The sequence below is a fragment of the Grampus griseus genome (assembly GCF_964374135.1).
Source record: "Grampus griseus genome assembly, chromosome: 11".
Taxonomy (NCBI): Eukaryota; Metazoa; Chordata; class Mammalia; order Artiodactyla; family Delphinidae; genus Grampus; species Grampus griseus.
Window position 1 is genome coordinate 51465681 of NC_139005.1, and position 25651 is coordinate 51491331.

The 25651-nt window shown below is 42.6% G+C and overlaps 1 pseudogene across 1 annotated transcript in view; it reads left to right on the forward strand.

The window, feature by feature from the left end:
- The first annotated feature begins 338 nt into the window (after positions 1-338).
- The window catches only part of LOC309829909 (hsc70-interacting protein-like), a 109576-nt pseudogene continuing 84263 nt past the window's right edge, over positions 339-25651 (forward strand). Inside the window, exons 1-2 of the transcript in view lie at positions 339-437; positions 2274-2305. The product of the transcript in view is annotated as a hsc70-interacting protein-like (transcript). The remainder of the gene's footprint in view (positions 438-2273; positions 2306-25651) is intronic.

Here is a 25651-nt window from a genome sequence, read left to right on the forward strand (position 1 = left end):
AGCTTCACCTCTGAAGGTATTTCTGAAGCTGCAGCCATGAATTCCCAGGAGATGCAGTGAGAAGTTATAAAGTTTTATTTTTTTATTTCAATGCTTTAATATTAAATATATTTAATGTTTCCATATTTTAAAAAGTGGAATTTTGGATCATATCTGTGATCACCTCATATCCAAGCACTGCCATTTAATTTTAGTGCCCACATTTGCTTCTAGGTTCGTGACTAGTGACAACAGAAAGTGACAGCTTTAAACTTTCTCTTAAACTGGGGTATGAGTTCATCACTCTTCCTGTATGTTTCTCAAGTTTGAGAAAAGCTTAGCTATACTAAATAAACACCATGGCAGGTAAGGATGGGGAAGATGGGCGGGCCTATGTGGGAAAGTCCCAGGAGTACCTGAAAGAAGGAGAAAGTTCTGGAAAGAGGAGGCAGCATCTGGTAGAGGTTAATTATGAGCTATGAGCTAGGCAGATTTGATTCAGAGGCCAGCTCAGTCACCTGGGCTGTGACTTTAGAGCCTAGAGGCCATCACAAATGTATGAGAGTTAGAGAAACATTTATGTGAAATCCCTTGAGACACGGACTCATCTCAAGCACCAACATCTCTTCAGCCACATCCACAGCACAACATACAACCTATGCGCACAGGAGTGGATTTACACTGTCCTGTGCAGACTCTGGCCAATGCACTCACTGGGGCAGCGGAAGTGTTCTTCAGGTTACGTGGCTGTGAAGACATCACCTGATTCTGCCACCACGAAGCAAAGAGATTGTGCAGAGGACAACTTCTGTATAATGAACACAGAATCAACAGGGGCCAGTTACTCACCAGAGAATGGCAGTGGCAGAAGAGGTTTTTCAGGGAAGGAGACAGGACAGTGCCCCATCTGAGACTGTCATAGGGAGGGGTGAAAGCAATTGTATAAAATATCTAATACTGGGACTTGGAGCTCAAGCAGGAATTATAGTGTTCCTGCTGTGACTGGCCACCCTGATGTCGTATAATGTGAATCTTTATTCCAGGAGGTCAGGCACCTCTCCTCACACGCCTGGGGCAGGAAACCCACAGATGCACTTGCCTCAGCCTCTGGACCTGCTGTCCCACGGGTCTGAACAGCTCCTCCTCTGCTCCTGGAGAGCACACAGAGCACAGACTCCTGGTTGACTAATGCATGGCCAGGAGGGCAGCAGCAGGTTTTGGAGGGAGACCAATGGACCAATCTTGCCGAGACTCAGCAGTCACATCAGAAAAATAGGGATAATTTTGAGGATGTAAGAAAATCACGGGGAGGGGGAAGGGTAAGCTGTGACAAAGTGAGAGAGTAGCATGGACATATATACACTACCAAATGTCAAATAGATAGTGGGAAGCAGCCGCATAGCACAGGGAGATCAGCTCAGTGCTTTGTGACCACCTAGAGCGGTGGGATAGGGAGGGTGGGAGGGAGACGCAAGACGGAGGAGATATGGGGATATACGTATATGTATAGCTGATTCACTTTGTTATAAAGCAGAAACTAACACACCATTGTAAAGCAATTATACTCCAATAAAGATGTTAAAAAAAAAAAAAAGAAAATCACATAGTCCAGCCCCTTGCACCCAGCAAATTGTAGCTATCACCATTATTTAAATTCAGCAGTGGATAGAACAGGATGGGGAAGCCTGGCTTCCAGCCCAGAGAATATAGAAGAAAGCTTCAGTTGCTCAACCATTGAGGCTTTTTTTTTTTTTTTTTTTTTTTACCTCAATGGGTTGCCCTGAGGATATCTACTGAATAGCTCATTGTCTCACTGGCCATATGTGTGCAACTGAGGATTTTGCTTGGAGTGCATGAAAGTGTCTGGGAGAAAGGGCAACACTCAGTTTCCTGGGACTGGCCGTGCCATCTTCTCTCCAGCTTGGTTTTGGGGTTTTGGACATGACCTTATCTGGCTCACCAAAGGATCCCTTTTCATTTTCCATCTGTAGATGATTAAGGTGACCTCAAACTCTAAACAGTAGATTTTAAATATGTGTATAGGGACCAATATCTGTGCGTGACAAGTGTAGCTCATCACCTTGGGAAGAGCATGGACATTCAGATTCTAGCTCATCCTGACTATGTGACTCACAGAGGCTTGGCCCCTTCACCGGTTGGGGCCTTAATTGCTTCATCTGCAAGTCTCTCAGGAGACTGGATTAAATGCTGTCTAAGGATGGACCCTTCAGTGTTTTCAGCTGATCTATGAATACCTTACTGGAGTGCCTGAATGGTTGCTGATTTTCTTAAAGGTCTTGGAGCTGACCACCGTATTCGTAGAAAGGTGAGTTCAGGAGAATCTGTTCCATGAACCCTCACTGATAGAGAAAAAGTATTTAATTTGAGGATCTTCTCAGCCTTTAAATTCACCTTTTCCTTCTACTGTCTACTTTTTTTTTTGTTTTACTTGGTTTTGGTTTACTAGGATTTTTTTTTTATATCTTTATTGGAGTATAATTACTTTGCAATGGTGTGTTAGTTTCTGCTTCATAACAAAGTGAATCAGTTATACATATACATATGTTCCCATATCTCTTCCCTCTTGCGTCTCCCTCCCTCCCACCCTCCCTGTCCCACCCCTCCAGGCGGTCACAAAGCACCAAGCTGATCTCCCTGTGCTATGCGGCTGCTTCCCACTAGCTATCTACCTTACGTTTGGTAGTGTATATATGTCCATGCCTCTCTCTCGCTTTGTCACAGCTTACCCTTCCCGCTCCCCATATGCTCAAGTCCATTCTCTAGTAGGTCTGTGTCTTTATTCCTGTCTTACCCCTAGGTTCTTCATGACATTGTTTTTTTCTTATACTCCATATATATGTGTTAGCATACGGTATTTGTCTTTCTCTTTCTGACTTACTTCACTCTGTATGACAGACTCTAGGTCTATCCACCGCATTACAAATAGCTCAATTTCGTTTCTTTTTATGGCTGAGTAATATTCCATTGTATATATGTGCCACATCTTCTTTATCCATTCATCTGATGATGGACACTTAGGTTGTTTCCATTTCTGGGCTATTGTAAATAGAGCTGCAATGAGCATTTTGGTACATGACTCTTCTTGAATTATGTTTTTCTCAGGGTATATGCCCAGTAGTGGGATTGCTGGGTCATATGGTAGTTCTATTTGTAGTTTTTTAAGGAATCTCCATACTGTTCTCCATAGTGGCTGTACCAGTTCACATTCCCACCAGCAGTGCAAGAGGGTTCCCTTTTCTCCACACCCTCTCCAGCATTTACTGTTTCTACATTTTTTGATGATGGCTATTCTGACTGGTGTGAGGTGATATCTCATTGTAGTTTTGATTTGCATTTCTCTAATGATTAATGATGTTGAGCATTCTTTCATGTGTTTGTTGGCAATCTGTATATCTTCTTTGGAGAAATGTCTATTTAGGTCTTCTGCCCATTTTTGGATTGGGTTGTTTGTTTTTTTGTTATTGAGCTGCATGAGCTGCTTGTAAATTTTGGAGATTAATCCTTTGTCAGTTGCTTCATTTGCGAATATTTTCTCCCATTCTGAGGGTTGTCTTTTGGTCTTGTTTATGGTTTTGTTTGCTGCGCAAAAGCTTTGAAGTTTCATTAGGTCCCATTTGTTTATTTTTGTTTTTATTTCCATTACTCTAGGAGGTGGGTCAGAAAGGATCTTGCTGTGATTTATGTCATAGAGTGTTCTGCCTATGTTTTCCTCTAAGAGTTTGATAGTGTCTGGCCTTACATTTAGGTTTTTAATCCATTTTGAGCTTATTTTTGTGTATGGTGTTAGGGAGTGATCTAATCTCATACTTTTACATGTACCTGTCCAGTTTTCCCAGCACCACTTATTGAAGAGGCTGTCCTTTCTCCACTGTACATTCCTGCCTCCTTTATCAAAGATAAGGTGACCATATGTACATAGAGAATCCTAATGATGCCACCAGAAAACTACTAGAGCTAATCAATGAATTTGGTAAAGTAGCAGGATACTAAATTAATGCACAGAAATCTCTTGCATTCCTATACACTAATGATGAAAAATCTGAAAGTGAAATCAAGAAATAACTCCCATTTACCATTGCAACAAAAAGAATAAAATATCTAGGAATAAACCTACCTAAGGAGACAAAAGACCTGTATGCAGAAAATTATAAGACACTGATGAAAGAAATTAAAGATGAAACAAATAGATGGAGAGATATACCGTGTTCTTGGATTGGAAGAATCAACATTGTGAAAATGACTCTACTACCCAAAGCAATCTACAGATTCAAGGCAATCCCTATCAAACTACCACTGGCATTTTTCACAGAACTAGATCAAAAAATTTCACAATTTGTATGGAAACACAAAAGACCCCGAATAGCCAAAGCAATCTTGAGAACAAAAAACGGAGCTGGAGGAATCAGGCTCCCTGACTTCAGACTATACTGCAGAGCTAAAGTAATCAAGACAGTATGGTACTGACACAAAAACATAAAGATAGATCAATGGAACAGGATAGAAAGCCCAGAGATAAACCCACCCACATATGGTCACCTTATCTTTGATAAAGGAGGCAGGAATATACAGTGGAGAAAGGACAGCCTTTTCAATAAGTGGTGCTGGGAAAACTGGACAGGTACTGTCTACTTTTGGGCTTACTCTGCACTGGTATTTCCATGATTCAGTGGAAATAAAAAGAAGTGAACACCCTATGTATAGCAGTGAGGAAAATCTCTGCTGCCTCTAGCTAAATCAGAATTACAGTACATGAGTTTGCTAGAATTTAAACCCACTTGGATATGTTCAGAGAAGAAACTACAGTGACCTGGAGAAGCAATAGGAAGATAGAGAACACAGGACTAAAGAATTCCTCTTTACAGAGCTGCCAAGGGCCTTGGGGTGTTCTCATGTGCTTTGAGATAAATGAAAACACTTTTGAGTCCACCATCCCTGCAGACCTCTAGGTGCTGCTGGGACTACTGCAGGAGGGCCAACTCTGAGGGCCAGTCCTCCCCTTCTCTTCTTCCATCACACTAAGTCAACTCAGGATGGGGGAGAAGTAGTTTACGATGAAATCCACAGCCCTGCGATGGCTGTTGAGGTGTGCTTCTGTAGTAATGCCACCTTAGGTCCACGAAGCATGAATTGACATTTATTTGGATGCAACTGGCTCTAAAGTCTGAGGCAGAAAAGCAAGAGCTAGATTTTCTGTAACCCGAGTTCTTTCAACATTTAAGTGTTTTTTTGTGCAGTTGGAGGAATGGAAAAAGCACGGGGTTAATGCACTTAGTGGCCTCTCTAGTTCTCTATGGAAGCAGGCAGGCACATTTCCAGGAGTGACCAAGGATAGAGAGAGAGGGAGAAAAGCGAGTATGTGGGAACTCTGTTATTTTCTGAGCAATTTTTTTGTAACCTTAAAACTGCTCTAAAAAAATCTGTTAAAGAAAAGGAAAAAAACACAGTCAGTGTTGAGTAGTTCACTTTGAAAATTACCAATCATTTATCTGTATTTGCCCCCCTTTTCATTGTTACTGAGCTAAAAATCATTTCATAATAATGATGAAAAATATAATATGTTTTTAAAAAAGCTTAGAGGGATGGGTCATTGCTGGCCTGGGTTCTGGTGGGGTCCCCAAGAGGAGAGGTGAGCCTGGAACATGACACATAATAGATACTCAGTAAGTATAAAATGAATGAATAGATAAGTGAAATAAATGAGGTGGCCTGTCTGTGTTGGGACACAGGGATCTTTCTAATGTTATGCCCTGGGTTACCACTCAGGTGCAGGCTGCCTCTGGGGACCAGCCTTGTCCCCTGCCCCAGGCAGGGAAGCTGCCATCACCCACTCTATTCCTGGACTCCTCGAAACACAAAACCATAAGCTTGCCTCTTCCTCATCAACCCTGAAGGCAAATGATTGGGCTTTTTTTTTTTTGACTTAAGGGTTTTGCTGTCAATTGTAGGGGAATAGAAGCAAATCAGAATTTCGTTCTCTAAGTTGCTAGAATATTGCAAAATTCTTATAGTGTCCTAGGCCCTGGCATAAAGTTCTTGCCATGCACCTACAGTGGCAACTGGATGAGCCTTTGATCTTCAGTGATTGGTTTTTATTTCCTGTCACATCACCCCACTTACTGTCTCTAATATTATTGGTCTTCTTGGTGATTATATGCCTCATTTTCTCTGGATGTAAATTCCTTGAGAAAAGGTTGCTGCCTGTCTCATTCCCACTATCTCTAAAGCTTAGAAGGGGCCTCTACTATAGTGGGTGTTCTGGTTGGAGAATGAGTGAATGGAAACCCAAGAGTCCAAGGCAGTTTAGAGAGGAAATTTGAACCTGAGTTGAAGATGTTAGTGGCACTCACACACGTTTGGCAGGCATTTGGAGATATGGACATCTGACTTATTCATTCATTCAAAAACTGTTACCTGAGCACCTACTATGTGCCAACTACGATGTGGGCACTTGAAATACAGATGTAGCTTTCAGCCACAGATTCCAGACCCAGGAATAGAATCTCTAGACCAAGTTCTCAAACTTACTTCTTCTGCCAGTTTGCTGTGTGGGTTGGACCAAATCTCTTAACCTTTCTCTGTACCGAGTAGGTTAGCTGATATTCCATTGCCTCACAGACCAGTTGTAAGGATTAATTGACATTTATAGAGTGCTTTGGGATCCAGAGATGAAAGGTCTATTTCATCTGCCAAATCGCATGATTACAGTAGCATGGTGAGGATGAATGATTTAGAAGGATTTTGAAGATGAAAAGACACTAAGTCTTATTATGATTTCTTTTAGCTTCTGGGCAATACCGGCCTGGAGGTTTATGTGCCCCCAAGCCTTTCTGGCACCACTGGGATTCTGTCTTTTTTTCTTGTTCTTCCCAAGAAGTTACATTGGCCCTCAAAAATTTTAATTTGCAGTTTCCAAAAGAAAAATCAAAGGCAGCATCCTGAATTATAGAAACACAACCTCAATGAGCCTAGAGCTAAGGGAGGAGGAGGAGGACACAGAATAAAAGTTTCTCTAACATTTTCATCCCTGGGCTTATATCCAGTTGCTCACTGATTATTGGCACCGGTGAATTCTACTGAGAGTGACTCCCTGGACAAAAATAAGTCTAAGTAGTAATCAACCTAAAGGATGGCTTGAGGCATCAATTTGTTTAATGTTAGATTTAGAAATATGTTCAGAGATAAAGTCTCTGAGGACACATTAAAACTGCTTCCCATGAAAGACAAAACACTTACCTATATCCTGTGCATTTCTGGAGTGTCCCTCCCTCTTGAGGACCCACAAGACCCATTCCTGGAGGTGGAGAGATTCCCCCTGGTACGGCAGGGTCTCCCACAACTTCCTTCCGGGTTCCCAGGACTCCAGAGGAAGCTGCCACTGGAATGTAGACTAAAGCAGGGTCATACCTTCGAGGAGGGTTCTGGGCTTGGAGTAACAAAACCTGCGTGGAGTTCACCCTGAAGAATCTCACCCGAAAGGAGTCCACTCCGTCACCATTTTTCAAAGCCCTCTTGGGACCAAAAATTTGCGAAGGATGTTAGTGATATTCAGAAGAGAGGATATGGTGCAGTGCCCTAAAGCTTCCTGCCCACCCACCCCTTAAATGCGGGGTCCAGAGTTGCTGCCCAACCTGTCCCACCCAAGGGACAAGTGTACACAAGAGGATGTAGGATTCAGGTGGTGGATGCCTTCTGATTTCCATCTGCCTGGGAGGTGGTGCTGAAGACATTTATATGGTGTTCCTGATACAGAAGAACTTGATCCTGGAGGCAGTAGCCCCAGATGGGACCTGGATCATGGTTAAATTCCTAACTCTTTTCAAAAGAAACCTACAAGACCAGAAGGAGTTTTCAGTTTCTTAATTCCAGAAGGGAAGTAAAACTTACCTTTATCAGCTCCTTTCAAAACCCGACTGGGGCCAGAGATAGTTGTCTTGATCCTTCGGTGCATTCTCACGTCTCCTACCACTTAATTTCCTCAAGCCTGAGGGTCTCTTTTTTCTGTGCTCTTTTAGAGTGTGTGCTGGTTAGTATCAGCTAGGAGGTGGGGCGTGATTTCACTGATACGTCACCTCACTTTCTAGCATATTTACAGGCGAATGAGAGTTTGGCTTTTGAAAAACACAAAGAGTGTGCAATTTAACTCAACACCACCAAAAACACGAAGTCTCCCCCGAGACCCACTTCTGGAAATTCTTATCACCATATAAAAATCACTATTGTGCTAAGCTTAAAGTAAACGCTGTAATCCTGTGCCTTGCCAGGAAATACATTTGCACAGGCATTTCTAGACAGAACAGTTTGCATCGGAAGGACGTGTATCTGAGTGCAAAGTACAGAGAGCACCTTACCCGAGTGAGAGGGGATCTGAGAAGAAAGTTTTCATGTATTCTTTCAAAGCCTTTTAGCAATTCACGAACAGGCGGACCATTCAGTGGCACACCTGAGTTTTCCATTTCTAAATAGTGATATAATAACATAGTAGTTTGATCCAAAATTCTGTCCCTGAATGTCCCATTTCTTGGTGGCGATTTTCAGTGCTACAAGTGAACTTTATTGGCTTTGGGGAGTATTTCCCATTCTCTCTCCAGTGCTTTCTGAAGCTGTGCGATTGCTCGATGAAAGGTGCTTTGTGAAAACACTGGCTTGTTTTAAGAAAACATTATTCAACTTTTATGCCATATCTCTTCCCAGTATTTGCGTTAATAGATTGCCCTAGGTATATGTACAGTTGCACAGTTTCTATATACGTTTATTATTACATTGTTTTATCTTCTCTGAAGATTGTCCCCAGTAGTCTTCTATATGTCTTGTTTTTGTTATGTCTGATTCTAAATTTATCCAGAGATGGCTGTGGTTTGATGAGTTTAAATCATAGGAAGGACATGTGCTGAATTAAAGGCTTGTTGGTAATTTTTTTTTTTTTTTTTGGATGCTGGGTGTTTTTAACCCTCCCCTCTTGCAGAGGAGAAATAGGTTTTTGTAAGAATGTGTATTTAAAAACCTTTTTTGACACATGACTTCTGAAGCCTGAGAATTCTGTGATACGGGAAAGGGCCGGGGGATCATTTGCAAGAGAAACATAAAAATGAAATATTAATATGGTCAGGCACTAGCTTCAAGGCATTTGTTCTCTAGAAAATCAGTGCTGCCACATTTCATTTCTTTAAGCCCTCTGTCTAACATAGCTCATATCTCTGTCCTCATTATTTAATTATAGGCCTAAGGACTCAATGGAGAGGGAGGGCATCTGGTCTCACGATTGATTTTATTTACTGGTTGTGGTCAGGTTGCAGACCTCTGGGAAGTAGGCAGTTTCCAAGAATAGCAGATTTTAGTTGTTACTTAGTCATCTATTCAAAGAACTGGTTATTTAGCCGGAGTTCAGTAGCTGCCTGACTGTGCACAGTCATTCCCATTTTCCTGTGTCTGGGACCCCACCCCAGTTCTGAATCCATCCTGCATAGCAGGACGTGTCTGAGCTGTCCTGCCTTTCTTCTTCTCACCTCCAACCAGTGGGCATTTGTAGTCACCGGTGTAGAAGGACTTGGACTGTTGTGTTCCATGTGGTAGCCAAGACCATCTTGAAGGCACAGTGACTTAGGAAATGGGGAAACCTGGTTGTGAGTGCTAGGCTGCCCCAGGGCATTATAGTACATTGGAGCGTCTGAGTGGCCAGATTTAACTGTATGGGACCTATAACATAAGCTGTAAACCTAATATTTGTACTTGTGTAGTTAACTGTAGCCACCTCTCATTTGTTGGTTCACTTCAGCAGCTGCTTTGTTGCTTGTCACCTTCTGGGTGTTGGTGTTGTCGGTGCTTAAGTCAGCAGTTTATTCACTGCTCTGATTTTCAGATGAGACCGTTAGAGGAAGCTGATGAATCCCTGTATTTGGCTCTTTTGTCCTAATGGGCTACCTCCATCTCACTTCACATCTACTCCAATGTGAAACTTGGCCTAGACTTTAAATCTATAAACTGTAAAAACTTGCATTAGGAATTCATGACTTTAGTGTTTTTAAAAATAATTTCCGAGTGTCAATAGGAGTTACCACGTTGCATAGTACGTAGACTTCCATCATCTCACTTGTTTCTCTCTTATCTCCTCCTCACTCCTTCCTCCTGGATTGCCTGTGAAACTTCAAAAATGCATTCCTCTTTAAATACACAATAATCCAATTCTCATTAACTTTGGTTCTAGCCAACATATAGGACCTAACCAGGTGTATCAATCCGTTCAGGCTGCTATAACAAAGGGCCATAGATTGGATGGCTTATAAAAAGCAGACGTTTATTTCTCAAAGTTTTGGAAGCTGGCAAATCCAAGATTAAGTTGTCGGCAGGTTCAGTGTCTGGTGAGAACTGCTTCCTGGTCCATAAAGAGCCATCTTTTTGCCATAACCTCCCATGGTAGAAGGGGTGAGGGATCTCTCTGGGGTCTCTATTATAAGGGTTCTACTCTCACTCATAAGGGCACCACCCTCATGACCTAGTCATCTCCCACAGGCACCACCTCCAAAAACCATTGTGTTGAGGGAATAGGTTGCAACGTATGAACTTGGTGGGGGACATAAACATTCAGTCCATTGCACCAGGGGAGAGGGGTAAAATGGGGAGAGAGGAGAGGGTCTCACTGTGCACTCCAGTCTGTGGTAAAATTATTTTTCAGACCAAACTATTTCCCTTTCCAAGATTCTCATGCCAGCTGTGCAAACGATAACATATTTTCTCTGTTCTGTACATTTGGATGCTTTATTCCATCCACCTGTGCGTAAGAAGCACACATTTATTGTTTATTTGTGCATTCCTTCCGCACCTGTTTCTTAAGTGCTCGCTCTGTGCTGAGGAATGGGCTAAGCACTGGTCTCCACAGGCCTTACCTCAAGGAACCACTGCTTCGGTGACAGGCAGAAAAGCAGACAGACAGGTCAACCTTGTGTGTTTTGAGGGCAGTGTCACTGGATGTTATGGATGCACAAAAGAGGACTATGTAATCCATCCTTCAGAGGTCAGAGAGGCCCAGGTACCCTGAATGATGGTGCAGTCTTGAAAGATGAGCAGGAGTGAGCCAGGTGAAGGAGGAGGGGAAGGGAGTTCCGAGAAGATTGAGGAGCACTTGCAAATGGATAGGTGAGACCTGTAGCGCACGTCAAAGAACATCCGTCCTAGCCATGCTCGAGTGGCCTGCTTGGGATCACGGCAAAGCCTCTTCCCATGAAGGCTGAGTGCCCCCAACTGTACTTTTGTTCTACAAGTAAAGGCCCATGTAGTTTGCTTATGGTGTTTGTTCAGCAAAGCCTTTACCCTTGGTATCAAGAGCTTGATTTTTCTCATTTCCCCGTTGAATTGCCATTCTTCCCCTTCCTGCTGTCTTGGCAGCACTTAAGGAAAGGCCGATGTTTGGGGAAGCTCTTCTGAGATCTCATCTCTAAAGTAATAACAACCAGGATTTTGCACTGTGGGTTTGCTCAGGGTAGAGCACCTTGGAGTTGAGTAGATGTAGGTTCCTAGCCCAGTTCTACCATTTCTAGCTGCCTACCCTTGGGCAAGTTATTTGAGGCTCAGTTTCCTTATCTGTAAAATGGGAGTAGAATAATACCTATGTTACAGAGTTATGGTGAGGTGAGGCAATGCCCCATGTAGCAAAAGCATTCATCAAATGGTAGCTTTTGTCTTAATCCGCATTAAGAATGTAAAATCCCACTCACTCAATAGGGAGATGGTGGCTGTAGAACTTTATGCCTATGTGGCAAAAAATGGTTGAGAACTGAGTGCATGTGAGAGGGGAGGAAGGAGATCCCCTGGTCTCATTTCCTCTATTTGTCACCAAAATAAGAAAATAAAGAAGCTGTTGCAAGGAATTTGCCAGGCCTCAGTGTCCCCTTCTCCAAAATAAGGGTTGGTTTAGATGATGTTTTAAGTCCCTTTCAGACTGTAACACTTCATCCATTTCCGTCTCCTGAATAATTGCTAATGGAGGAAACCAATTATCAAGGTACAGGTCTTCTAAATTATGGTTACATATTACAGTCCCTAAGAAATTTTTAAAAATCCTGATGTCCAGTTCCCACCCAGACATGTTAAATCAGAATCGCTAGTGGGGTGGTGATTTTATGGGGCAGCCAGGGTTGAGGGTTACACTAGTGGCTAAAGTAAGAGTCTTGTCTTTGATTTCCAGCTTACGGCATCCGTTATAGCAAATCACCTAAGTCGGAGAATTAGATGTCAAAAGTGAATATCGCCAATTGCTTTTGCTGTTGTTTGTTGAAAAATTTCTGTGTTACTCCTTAAAGTGAATAATTAGCCTTCTGAGAGATGGATGTAACTGCTAGTCTTTGAACCTCCTTTACCAAAATATTCCTAGCATAAAGACGTATGTGACCGATTATGTTTTTAATTAGAATGGAAATGTGTGTAAAGCTCTTTCATAGAAATGTGTACTAAATCTGTTTTAGAGAAAATTACTTGTCAGTCTTTTTTTTTTTCTTTTTTACTCAATTCCAATTCAGGCTTTGGCCTCCAATCAAGAGAAGCCACTACAATGAAATATTTTCTGACACTCTGTGGAAATAGCTGTCCTTGATGTGTGTGTCTTTATTTATGTCAGGGCTCCTAACAATTCCCACAAATAAAACCTGTTTTTTTCAATGAAAAACATTTCAAAGTGGAAGAAGAATGTATGTCATGTTGACCAAAATAGCATGAGGATAATGAGGCCAACATTGAAGAGGCTTTAAGGGCCCAAATCTTCATGGGAAATATTTGTTGATTTTACCTCACTGTAATTGGAAGAGAAAGCATAATGGTATTTTTGCTTGACAATTGCTTGATTTGTATTTATTGAACTTCAGTATGTGTGGTCTGTTAAAAAGAATTTCATAGACATTTCATAAATCATATATATACATAATTTTACAGAGATAATAACTATATACATTGTTTTGTAACTTGCTTTTTTTTTTAACTTACCATAAGTAGATGTTCTTCCTTGTCAAAACCTTTGATCTCCATCATCATTTTAATGCCTATATAATATTCTTAATTTTCAATACACAAGAATTTGTTTAACCAATCTCATTACTTGGCATTTAGATTATTTCCAACTTTTCCTATGCCCCAGTGAACATCCTTGTTCATATATCTTCTTGCCTTTGTACAATTATCTCTTTAGGATGAATTAATAAAAGTGGGATTACTGGGTCAAATAGTGTTCATGATTTTAAGAATTTTGATAACATATTGCCAAATTATATTGAAGGCTGTACCAATTTATACTCCTACCTGCGCAATTGTTTCTTGTTCAGCAAATTCTTTTCAGCAGCAGAGTGTTGTCGTCTGCATAGTAATTTGAAATCCAGAGTTAAACGCTCCCCTTGTACTAACTCGGCAAATACCTTCCTCACAACCCAACCTCATTCTGCAATGTAAAATGCTAGCGACAGCTAAACACGTATTGAAGCAACAGGGGTGGAGGCCAGGAGAATGAAGAGGAGAAAGAGGTTGTCAACAATGGGCTTAGAAGAAATTCATCTTTTTTTCTCTTGCCAGTGTCTGACCCAACCTCTTGGACAATGAGCTTCCTTCTAAAGAAAAGCTGAAGTTGGAGAGAAGGGAAAACTAGAAATTCCACTTAAACTTCCTCCGGGTCTCGTATTTGAGATTGGCAGCCCTGAGGCTTTCCAGATGACTTTTATTCGTTTGAACCTGTCTTTTGATCTTTTTAGAATTTCCTCCTCATTTCACCTGTTTTGGGTTTATTGCCTGGAAAACAAGCAGATGAACATATTAGCTCCTCCTTAAGGTGCCTCTAGACTACAGGAACTTTACGTTCAGGTCAGGAATCGTATAACATGACTACATGCTCCAAGTTTATGGGCAAGTTAAGCAACAGGGAATTTTATGCTGGGGTTTAGGACACAAACTTGTAGTAGACACATTGTGAGGTGGGAGGGAAATTTAAATAAGCAAAAACTCTGCCATTAATACTGATTCAAGTTCTCCAGTTGATGGAAAAAACACGTGGGAATTTTATTCTTGAAATTGCCTGTGAGTTAGACAAGGGTCAGGAAAACAAAAATATTATAAACACATCTCCCTTCCTTCCCCCATATATTGATTCTCCTCTTTCAGATGAAGTCAGTTTTCTAGTCAGTCTGTGTACAGGCCAGAATGATCTAAAACCTTTTAATTAGATGCTTTAGCAATCTCGATCCCCATTAATTCCGGGGGGGGGGGAAGAAAAGAGTAGCATGTGTCGAGTTGAGAGGGCAAGACTTCTGCATTCTCTAAAAAACTGACCTACACCTTATGTATCTGTCCTTACAGCCTGTAAAAGCCAGCACAAAGGAGAGTACCAGCTGGAATCATTCAGGGAAGGCAATGGCTTTCAAAGCCCTGGCTAGCAGCAGGTGGAATATGCATTAGGGGTTCTTTTATTGTTCAAGTAGTACTCATTTTCAGTGGGAAGCAATATGGTTCTTATGCAGTCAATAAAGAGCAAATTCAGGGTGTTTGCCTTTTAGCCAGAGCGGCTCATGATTTGTGATGACTCTGGCATCCATCACCCATAGAGCTCAAAAAACATTGGACTGAAATACTGATGGACGTGGGTCCTGGCTTGGCAGACTTGATTCTTCAGACTCATGCTGAGGTCCATAGGTACACAGCCTAATGGCCAGTGTGATTCCAAAGTCTTGGGCTCCTGGTCAGTGGGTGCTTGGGACTGTTTTTCCAAATGTGACTGGCCTCTCTCTGACCCTTGCTCATTTGGCCAGCTACACTACTTTGCGTGGATATGCTGTGTATGGTCCAGGGGCGATTTGAGTAAATTGCTTTGTTTCTCCTGATAACATCTCTGCTTAGGAGTCATAGGTATTCCCATTCTAAATGTAGGTGGCTGCTGGTGGTGGGCGGACGGAAGAGGAGGGGATTCCTCACTTGTCCCCCTACCTTGGGAGTTCAGGGATTCTAGGAGAGGTCAATGGTGTCCAATGCTGGGAGAAATCAGATCATATGCTCCTTGAGGGGATGATTTTCTGGTTTTGTTCCCCACTGTTCTCTCAGTGTCTGGCACACAATAGGAGCTTCTTGGATACATCACGTTGCCCGAGACCAAGTAGCATGGTAGAGGGTGACACTAACCGGTTGTGACAAGAGCAAGCAGGAAAGCTTTACTGTTCTCTAAGGAGAGATGCTCAAGGGACTTAAGAATATGAAAAGTAGTTCCCATCATTAATTTCCACTTTTCTTCCCTACGTGCACCTTGGGCAGAAGTGGGGCAAGAGGTAGCGTTTTTAGGATACCTTGACTCATCATTGCTAAGAATTCAGTGTAAACTCACATTCGGAGCCCAAGGGCTTTCTTCCATGCTTTTTGTTAAATACAGGGTAAGGAGTCGGATCCTAATTGAAGAGGGAACCCATGGCATAGAGCAGTGGTTCTGGAACTTGCGCGTGCATCAGAATCACCTGGAGGGCTTGTTGAAACACAGATGCCTCGGTCCCACTTCTGGAGTTGACGGAGGGGCTGAGAATGTGCATGTCTAATAAGTTCCCAAGTGCTGCCGATACTGCTTGTCTGAGACCGAACTTTGAGAGCCAGTTGGCTTCGAGGAAAAAGCACTCACATTGGAGTCAGATAAAGCTGGACTCCTGTCTTGCTGTGTGACCGTGGTCAAGTCCACTTTGAGTAGCCTCAGTTTCCTCACTTGCAAAATGGTGACAATTTCCACCTCACTCACAGGACTGTTGTGAGGGTGAAATGGAATGAAGTGACCAAGATGGCTGGTCCATGGTACTCACTCGCTCCAATGATGTGAGACCTTTCTCCCTAACTCCTTTTGTGGGCTCCTCAGACAGTACAGGGCCTGTCTGAGGGCTTACGCCTTGTGAACTGAGCGTCTCCTGTATTAACTTCACATTACCACTTGTTTACATATCCTGAGGGTTGCACTGTTACTGAACATTTGCTATGTGAATGGCACAGTGTGAGATAATTTTTACAGTATGTATAACATTGGATATTATTCCTCTTTAACAGATGAGGTTAAATAACTTGCACACAAACCCGCAGCTAGTAAGTGGCAGAGCTGAGCATTCAAACCAAGGTCTCCTCCCCACGAGGCTCTTGGCTTCTTTGTTAGAGTGGTTCCCATGAGTCCCTGTGGGCAGAAGATGCCAAGATTATTAGGTCCTTTCCTCTAGTTACTCACTCACAGGGCATATCTATCTATATAGGTAACACATCTGAGAAAAGTAAGCAGTTATTCTGAGGATGTGAGTGAAAGGGGTAGGATTTTTTATGTATCTTTAAGCCCAGCACTCTGTCTTATTCATCGCACATGCTGCCTTGTGCACAGAGGACTCAGCAAATGCTTGGGGAATTAACAAAGGCAGTGAAGGTTCAGGTCAAGTGACACCCTCATCTGCCTTAAAATTACTGGGTCCCCTTCTTAAATGACTAGTAAGACTTGCCTCATTATCATTTGTACACACCAATTGGCACTGGTTCCCGAACAACTGATGAAGAGTCTCTTAAGTATTGATTTAGAACCTTTGCTGAAAATGAGCAGCAGTTGTTAGTAACTTCCCTTGCCTGGATGATTTGCACTCTTTTTTTTTTTTTTTTTTGTGGTACGCGGGCCTCTCACTGCTGTGGCCTCTCCCGTTGCAGAGCACAGGCTCCAGATGCGCAGACTCAGCGGCCATGGCTCACGGGCCCAGCCGCTCCGCGGCATGTGGGATCTTCTCGGACTGGGGCACGAACCCGTGTTCCCCTGCATCGGCAGGTGGACTCTCAACCACTGCGCCACCAGGGAAGCCCGATTTGCACTCTTGATGTGATTTACCGGAATAATTTGGAAAAGCAAACCAGGGCCCCCTGTCAGGACAGGATCACTTTTGAATACTTGCAGGTAAAAGCACAGCTCGACTTTGCCTAAGGTAACCTTGAATCTGTCCGTCCTGAATCCTGTGCCCCTGGAGAGGTAGTTCTCAAACTTAAAAAAAAAATATCAGTCACTTACTCCGCGATCCCTTGCTTCTTCCATAAAAACCTCCAACAGATCAGAAGAGAAAACTGCTCTGCGCGAGTAAGGCCACAGGGTTGGCCTGTCTGGGTGGGAAAGCTGCAAGGCTTCGGGCAGGGCTGTGGATTGGTGATCATCCAAAGATGCATGGCAAACTGCCCACTCCTGCTACTTGGCATTCCTGAGGGCAGTGGTGGCTTTGGCGACATCTGCAAATAGCAGGCAGGGATGTAGTAGGGGCAAGTGGGTTACATACTCTGAAAAGGGTGGTGGCCCTTATGCTATTTTTGTCACATGCACCGTAGGTCACTGCTTCCTACGTTGGAGCCGATGCAGTCCTGCTGTTTTGTCAACACAAGTATCCAAGGACAAATTTTAATTGTGCCATAAGTATCGGGGAAGATAATGAAAAAATTTCTCCAAAAAAATAACAATTTCCAATAAGCAACATTCAGTCAGCCTAGGCCAGTTAATTACTGCAGGTATCTGTTCTGAACGGTCAGTACCTATAACTTATGCGTTGTTAAATATTTTGAATATCACTCCCATGGTTTCTGTAATAGAAACCACTAGAGCAATTTTGTATGCACGCTTTGCAAGATCAGTGGGCGGATGACAAGGTGTGACTTCCTAAAATTGTCAGCACTATTTCTTGTTTGCTGTTGGGTTAAGAATGGGTTAGTTGGTGATTGTACTTGAGCTAATGGACACAGAAGAATGTCTAATGGTGTGACACAGGCCATGAGATGTGCAAAAGGAAAACTGTTTTAGCTCAGACTCCAATCAGAAAACAATTCTTCTGCAGGCACTCTTCTCTGATTCTTCTTTCCCACGTCCAGGTCACAGCAGCAGAGAAGGCAGACCCAGAATACTCAGATTAGAGACAAAATCCATTCCTTGGCTAACACGTAAGGCAGGCAGCCAGCATTTTATGGAGGATTTTAGAGAAAAATCATTTTCTATAGAAATCAGTTGGCAAAGATTATTCTTAAATTGAACTTTGATCAGTTGCGTTGCATATGAAGAGACTAAGAATATTTGAAAATAATTGAAAGAGCCTGAACTCAAGGTCACATTCATCTTAGCCCTGACTGGCATAGATGAGCACATTGTGTGGCAGAGTGTCAGGTGAGCAGAAGCTGGGAGAAGAGGAATGCAGTCCAGGCCCACCATGCAGTAGGTGCTCATCTCCATAAGCTGCCTTCCTTGACCACAGCAACAGAGTTAGTTCATGCTCCGTGCCCTCTGCCAGCCTGGCAGCAATTATAACAGAGACAATTTATCGGACAAGGGATTTACACCAGCTGGAGCAAGCAGAATAAGATATCTTTTCTCTTTTTAATAGAACTGAGTGAAAAGTGGAAAGCAGAACTACTGACATGTGTATAAAAGTAAATACATTCATTTCTCAAAAGTATAGCATATTTCCTTAAGAATATAAGAGAAGAAAATCGCGTTTCCAAATGTATACTTTCATACCTAAGTTTTGGACTCACATATAGAAGGCAATTAATCACTCACTTATTTACTTGAAGATTCTGTCAAATTGCAACATGGCTTCAATTCTTAAGAGATATGTGGAAGCAAACACAATTTTTTTTTATTAAGAAAAGTGAACAGATTTAAAGTTCTCTTTGTCACTTGTTTGATATCTTACACAGATGGAATTTTTTTCAATTTAATTCAACATGCATTCATTGGACTGTTGCTATATATTTGGAATCATGTTAGTGGCTGGGGTATAGAGATAACTGCTAAAACCACATATCGGAACTCTTTCATTACCAAGGTATCTTATTAAAGTGTGTGTGTGTGTGTGTGTGTGTGTGTGTGTGTGTGTGTGTTTACACCGTAATTCTTTAGGTTTGTGTATGTGGATGGGAACGGGTGGAGAAAACTTTTTTGTTTTAAAGAAAGTATCATTGAAGTTCTCTGATTTCAAAAAGGTTAAGAAAAATCTTTCTGAGTGACACTAGTGGAGTTTTCTTAAAGGATAAGTGGACATCACAAAGGACTTCCTAACCCAATCCCACTCCTGTGTTGTCCCTTCCCATGTACCCCAGCACACAGCAGTCTCCTTGGGAGAACGTGCCTCCCTCTGGCCTAACAGAGGTGCTTTTGAACTTGGAGTTAACTCAGAACCTACACGCCAGTCGGCCAGGCCCAGGGATCCACTCAGCCTCAGTGACACTGGGTTGAATGTTGTCAGAGAGTCAGTGTGCTCTCTCTCTCTTCCTTCCTTTCACACACCAACCAAAATGAACCCCAAAGCAATTTTAAAGGGGAAGAGAATGAAATTTATCAAGTTCTAGAAAAGAAAGGATTTTAAAAAGGCAAGAAAAGAAGTAAACATTGGACACCATACCTATCTGACAAGTCCAAGCTAAATAGTAAATAGATGGGAAAAATGGAGATTCCTCTGATTTGGTAAGGAATAGCTGTGACTGCCAAGATGAGACCATCAGCTTACAGTGGGTACAGTTGTTTTCTCAGTGTCAATTCAGCACTGTGGTTATTAAAAACAACCCACCTGAGTAATTTGGGGGTGAACTGAATCAGTAGAAGACGTCCTTTCAGTCTGACAGTTGCTTTACATCCAAGTCCCTGTTGGCCACCTGGGGGCAGCATGAGAATCCCAGGCCTTACAATTCAAGTATCACCTGGTTTCCTTGTCTCCATAAGGTTTGAGAGACCAACTAGTCTTGTGAGAATGTGTGTGTGTAAATGAAAAACCTATCTTTTCTGTCACCACGACTGAATACAAATTCTACAAGACGACTCTGTGAGCATTTGGGTGTTAATCTCATGCATATTTCCCAATAGCCCTGGTCTCATCACTTCTGGGTGGATATGTAGCAACATGACACAATCTCATTTACAACCTTTCATGGTCAGATTATAAAATCATAACTCCTCAAAGAAGATCTTTGAGGGCAGAGTACAGAGACCACTGAGAATTACTAAGAACAATTAGGAGCTCTGAGTTCTCTCTCTAATTTTTCCAAAGCCCCACCCTATGACTAGACCAAGAGATTTCAGTGTTTGTTCCCTGGGGAAAAATTTGTTGGCTTGGAGACTTAAAAGTTCCTATGGAGTGAAAAGGAGTGGGTACACACACATACCACCCCACTCCCATCCCCACCAAGGAATCCCAAGGGCATGAGCCCTAAAGCAACCTCATCCTGATTCTAACCCCATCAGAGGACATCTGGGTAGCCAGGTATCCTGATGGTTCTCATTTATTCAACATGAAAAATGCCTACTGGGGCTTCCCTGGTGACGCAGTGGTTGAGAGTCCGCCTGCCGATGCAGGGGACACGGGTTCGTGCCCCGGTCCGGGAGGATCCCATGTGCCGTGGAGCGCCTGGGCCCGTGAGCCATGGCCGCTGAGCCTGCGCATCCGGAGCCTGTGCTCTGCAACGGGAGAGGCCACAACAGTGAGAGGCCCACGTAGCGCAAAAAAAAAAAAAAAAAAAAAAAATGCCTACTGAATGCTAGTCCCTGTGTGACTCCTGCAGTGGGTGGGGGTAGGCATTAAAAATAAAAATGTGCCCTCCTATAGGAAGGAACAGCATAAATCTTGAAAGGCTTTACATCTACAGATATTCTCAGCACAGAGCAGGGCTTGGTCGGCAGTAGCTGATGAATGAATGTGAAATTGAATGAGGATCTGACTCAGAGTACACCTCGGTTTGACAACTTTCTTTAAAAATCACCAATTCTCTCTAGTGTATATAGGTTTTTTTTGCTTTTGTTTTTATTTATTTATTTGTTTATTTTTTCGGCTGTGTTGGGTGTTTGTTTCTGCGCGCAGGCTTTCCCTAGCTGCTGCAAGCGGAGGCTACTCTTCGTTGCGGTGCGCGGGCTCCTCATTGTGGTGGCTTTTCTTGTTGCGGAGCACGGGCTCTAGGCATGCGGGCTTCAGTAGTTGTGGCACGCGGGCTCAGTAGTTGTGGCTCACAGGCTTAGCTGCTCCGTGGCATGTGGGATCTTCCCCGACCAGGGCTCAAACCCGTGTCCCACGCATTGGCAGGCGGATTCTTAACCACAGCGCCACCAGGAAAGTCCCTGTTTTTGTTTGTTTTTAATTGTGGAATTCTGGAGAACAAAGAAAAGATTGTCAGGATGGGGAGATTTTTCTTTACGGCTCTCTGTGGACAGTTTACAAAGTGGATGGCTCTGTGGTTGACTAAACCACAGATAAGTTCCTGAGGGACCTATATGGAATGCATCTCTAAGGCTTGCTGGTGATTAGGCCTGTCCCAGTATAATGCATAGTGTTAAGAGCTGTGCCAAAAACATGGTATTCCAGAAGTCTATCTTGGAGCTTAGAGTTTCTCTGGGGAAAAAAGCCTCTTTTCATGTGATGGACGACTCTAAATTGCTTTGCTGTAGAGAAGCAAACATTCTTAATAAAGGACATGTGAGTAAGGGATGTCCTTGGAACAATCTCAGAGAGGTCTGGTCCACCCCGCAAGTTGCTAGGTGCCTTGTTGCATCCTCTTAAAGTTCATGTTCCTTTCCTCCAGAGCACAGGCCTGGAGTGTACATAGCATTCATACATGTGATTGTTTGGTTAGGGTCTACTGTCTTCCTCTAAGCTCCATCAGTGCAGGAATTGGGTGTGATTTTAGTGACTACTGAGTTCCCAGGACTTGGTATAGTGTATGGCACAGAGTTAATACTAAATAAACCAGGACTTTTGTGAATGAACTCACACTCTATTTAAGAGCCATAGTATCACTGTCATAATGCACCTGCTGCTATTAGCTCTGTCACCTTGCAATTCTGCTCACTCCCTGACACTATTAAACATATGTATTTGTGGGATATGTAACACATATATACACATATGTATATATATTATATACACGTGTATATACACGTGTGTATATATATGTGTGTGTGCGCATGTTATATCTACATATACACCTCTGTGTGTGTATGTGTGTGTGTATCTGGCAAAATCATAAAGACAGACAGCAAACTGATATGAGTATATGCAGTAAATATGACAATGTGTTAATATTCTTATTGTGTAGTGGGGAACATCAGTTAAATGAAAGAGAAAGAGAGAGCTTGGCTATTTCCAGTAGCCAGGAGCCTCTTATGTACAATACAGCTGCACACTGGGATCATTTGGGAGCTTTAACAAACCCTCATGCCTGGGTCTCATCCCCAGTTGGGTGTGGGTGTGGCCTGGGCAACAAGAGGTTCTAAGAACCACTCAGGTGATGCCAATGTGGAGCTAAGGTAGTGAGGCACTGGTTGAGGACCAGACGGTACGTTGTTTTGGAGCAGATTTTGTTACCTTTGTGAGGAGTCACTCTACATCTAAGGCGGATTGTTACCCCTTCCTCCAGAGGAAGAACTTCAGGGATGGGGACCTTTCCTTGTGGTTTGACAGAGGACAAGCGTGGAGAGGAACCCAGGAACTTTTCAGGAGAGATGCGACCAAGATTTTGACCCCTACTTTTTTGAGATTCAAACTTCCAGTGGATTGAGATGGTTCCAGTGAAGGTCCATCACCAGGAAAAGATCCCAAAGGGTCCCAAGAAGAGTCTTTCATGAGAGAAGGGGGAGTCTGATAACATGGGCCCAATGTGAGGCCACATTTATAGCACTAATGATGAAAACAGTGACAGATTGCTCTGAGACTTTTACCCTAAGTGATTCTGTTGACCTGGTTCTGTGTGTTTGCCCTGCAAGTAGGTGGCATACAGTGATTAAGAGTCCCATCAGGGTGACCTGGCTGGGAGAGCATCAGTTCTCTAATGGAAAGATGGATAGTCGGCTGGTGAAAACCCAGCAGATGTGCATCCTCCTTCCAGCTAGTTGGTGAACTCATTGCCTTGAGGGCAGTGACTCTGTCTGGCTCTCCAGCTTCAACCTTCTTTGAAGATACTAAGAATGTGGTTAATTATCAGCTTGCTCCACCTTTTTTTCAGCTGAGGCTTCACCTTAGATTTCTGCTCAGTTTCCTTGCTGCTAAATTACTTTCCTGGACTTGTGAGGGATACCTCATTGGAACAAGGAAAGGTATTTACACAGAAGTACCTGTTCTGTGCTGAATGGGAAAGATAAGAGGCACCTCAACCGTGGTGTTCGGCCTCCAGGACCCTTTGAGCAATGGGGGCAGAGGCTGCTGGCACCCCCACTGGAAGACAGAATTCAATTTAAGTCTCAACAATCCTTGAAGTCCTTTGCATGCTCTTAGAGAGGCTGAATGAGTGTCACTTCAGATGTGGTGAAAGCTGAAATGGAAACTATTATATCAAAACATTTCATTTGGTGGGGGGACTGTTTGGAAAAAATCTTAATTTTTTTTTTTTTAGGAACAAAGAGGAGTTGATGAAAGGATTTGAGGTTATAATGACCAAAGTCTCTCCTGCCTCTCTTTTCTCCCCACCCTTCTTCCAAAATGGAGAAAAGAAATGAAGCCAGAGAAATGTCTTAAATGTTGTCAGTCTGGCAGGCCAAGTTTTTAGCTAGGATAGCGTGTAGTAGTAATACCTTTTAATTACAGTTGTACAATTATAAATAGGAAAGAAATGAAAAGATGAAGATGTGGTTTGTAATGAAATTGCCATAAATACCATGGCAAGCTTTAAAGTCGTCACGAAAATCTGTAATACCAAAACATGAATATGGAGGTTAACTTCTACCAAGGGTAGAAATTAAAATTTTGTGGATTTGTGGTCTTCCTTGTTAGTTTGGTATTTCCTCCTAAGTACACATAAGTACCGTTATTTTACAGACACAGACAGACCTTTAAAAAGTCAGAGTCCTGGTTAGCAACTCTTATGTTCTCCAAGCCACTTGGGCAAGCTGACATAGAAGTGACTTGAGTTACCAAGGCAAGTGGTGGGAACATCAAAAGAAATCTAGTCCAACTGCCTGGAGGGTTTTGATTATTTCTCCTTTTGGAAGCAGGCATGTATTTTGTTTGTGATGCACAAGTTTATCTTCAGTCTTTATTTAAAGACCCATTTTACTTCCCACTGAATGGACACATTTTTATGGCTGAGGATAGGGGATCATAACTGTGAACTGCTGCATTGGTCCTGAGGTGAATAAGCTAAGCTATTCGATCGGAGCCCTTAGATGGGTTACATCATCTTTTGTTGCCTTTGCTTTTCTCACAAGTTAGCACCTGTTTGTTAAAATATTGCTAATGAGATCAATATCATGAGGTCAATTTCCATAAGTCTGTTCCCTAGCTGCACACTGCTAAGAGATCTTGAAAACATGGAACTTTGATTAGAAGAGAGATTAAATAAATGAGTTTGGCTCACTTTATTGCAAACCTTTCTCCAACAGTGTGAAAATCCTTAACATGTCCTGGTGATGGTAGATTGTGTCCTCTCTTTGCCCATGACAAGAAACTTTTTTCTTTTTCTAAACCAAGAACAATGATTTTGCTGCTTCTTACTGCCATTAGCATATGGGCTAGCACAATCAATTAAGAGGTGTATTCTTCTGCCTCTGCTAGGAATAAGAAATTGTGCTGTGATGGTTATCTAGGATTAAAGATGGGACAGCGAAGTAAATCTGAGGATGCCAGATTGAGGAAAGTATTGAGAAAAAAGGGCAGATTAGAGAAGGCTTTTTATGTGGACTTAAAAGAAAATCCAGTGGATAATGGAGAGTCATTGAAGGTATTTGAGCATGGAAACGACATCATGAAAGTGGTATTTTGGGATAAATCGAAAGGTAAATAAATTGGAATCTGGTCATTGCCTGCCCTGGAGACACTGTGGGGGCAGAAACAAAGTGACAGTCACTTTTCCTTAGCTTGAGGCTGTGGGAAACCTAAAGCCCAGCTACTAATACCAATGGTGGGTGGGAAGTCTGGCTCCTGAGAATTCCCTCTTCCATTGTCCCACTGCCCCTACCAGTTGGGCTAGGTGGTTTCAAGTGAGGGGTGCAGCTCTCCAAGTACTGCAGTACCCCAGGTGGAAGGAGAGGGAGGTTCTTGGAGGGTAGGACCTCCTGCCTGAGGATGCATGTAGTTGTGTGTGGTAGTGGTGGTGGAGTTTGAAATAGCCAAGAAGAAGTGGTCTCACTCCTCTCTGCCCCTTTCTAAACTCTCAGGAAAGAATCAATATAAGACCTGGATGACTTTGGTTAGCCCCTCCGTCTGGTGCCACATTGCTATCAAAGAGAGCTGATATGCTGAATTCATTGGGGGAAAATACGGAGAAATTGGAGGAGCTTGGCTGCTGTAAAAGAAAGATAACAAGTTGAACAACTTACAACAAAGGGAGTTAGAATTAATGGATCAGAGCACAAGAATATAAAATACACATAATATCCTCAAAGGAAAAAATATCAGAAATGGAAAAAAGAAATGAGCAGTTCTAAAGAAGATCCTACCAGAGATACTGGGTAAGATGAAGACAATAGATGAAGAACTCAGAGGGATTGAATAGTAGAATGAAAACCTTGGATGAACTAATCAATGAGCTGGAAGACCAAGCCCTTAGGCATCAGAAACAGACAATAAGGAGAAAGATTGGATAAAAGAAAAGTTAAGAGAAAGAGAGAAGTGCCAATATGATAGGGATCCTAGAATGGGAAAGAAAGAGAAAGTAGTGAAGAAATATTTCAAGAGTTAATAACTAT